This window comes from Meles meles, chromosome 5, assembly GCF_922984935.1.
Source record: "Meles meles chromosome 5, mMelMel3.1 paternal haplotype, whole genome shotgun sequence".
In the NCBI taxonomy this organism is placed as follows: domain Eukaryota; kingdom Metazoa; phylum Chordata; class Mammalia; order Carnivora; family Mustelidae; genus Meles; species Meles meles.
Window position 1 is genome coordinate 48,264,710 of NC_060070.1, and position 1,348 is coordinate 48,266,057.

Genomic DNA, 1,348 nt, shown 5'->3' on the forward strand with positions numbered 1-1,348 from the left:
GAAACACCCTTGCATGGCAGGGATAAATCCCACCTGGTCATGATGGATAATCCTTTTACTGTATCTGTGAATATGTTAATACATACTTCCAAAAATCAAAAGAAAATAACAGAAATGCCATTATCCCAATGTCTTACTGTGGGTTCCTCCAAAAGCTGATACTGAAACAAAGGCTTGGAGGGAAACAGTCTATTTCAGAGGGAAGACAGCAATAGGAAAGTGAGAGAGTGAAGGGAAGTTTGTAAGTTAGATGTGGGCAGAAGGCTGCTCTGGAAAGCATGAACTCCTCAGCATTTGCAGGCAGCCACGTGAGCCACATTTAGCAGGCAGAGAACATACTCAGGCAAAGAAATGTAGGTGCTGCTGGCTGAATTCTGTGCAGCATACACTGAGTTTGTAGGGGTGAGGGACTATGCGGCCTGAGAACTGGCAGCATATCCTAAAAACAATGAACAAGTAACGAGTCAGTGCCCACATTTCCCCTAGTGTCTCATAATATTTTACAGTTTATGTGTCCAAATCATGATCCAAATAAAGTCCAAAGAGCGAAATTCTTTTATATGTGTTTAAGTCTCTTTCTTCCAACTTTTTTTTTTGCATTTTTAAAAATTTATTTATTTTTTTCAGCGTAAAGTATTCATTGTTTTTGCACAACACCCAGTGCTCCATGCAATACGTGCCCTCCCTATTACCCACCACCTGGTTCCCCCAACCTCCCACCCCTGCCTCTTCAAAACCCTCAGGTTGCTTTTCAGAGTCCATAGTCTCTTATGGTTCGCCTCCCCTTTCAATTTTTTTTTTATAAACATATAATGTATTTTTATCCCCAGGGGTACAGGTCTGTGAATCGCCAGGTTTACACACTTCACAGCACTCACCATAGCACATACCCTCCTCAATGTCCATAACCCCCTCCCTTCTCCCAATCCCACCTCCCCCCAGCAACCCCCAGTTTGTTTTGTGAGATTAAGAGTCATTTATGGTTTGTCTTCTTTCTTCCAACTTTTAATTTGAAATCATTAAATGTGTAACGAATTTGGAAGAATTTTACTGTGAACAACTATATATCCATCAAGATTATAGCATCCACGTTTTTAATATACTTTCTTTATCACTTATCTACCATCTATTCTCCTTTTTTCCCAAATAATATTTCTTGACATATTTTGTAGTAAATTGTAGGATCAATTAACATTTAAACACTTCAGCATAAAAATTATTCCTTAATTTCATACTGTTTATTGGGATCTGAGTAAATTTTACAAATGCACATATGTTGTTTACAATGTTCTCTTGCTTCTAACGTCTGTAGGATCTATAGTGATGATTACTTAAAACATTTTTTCTA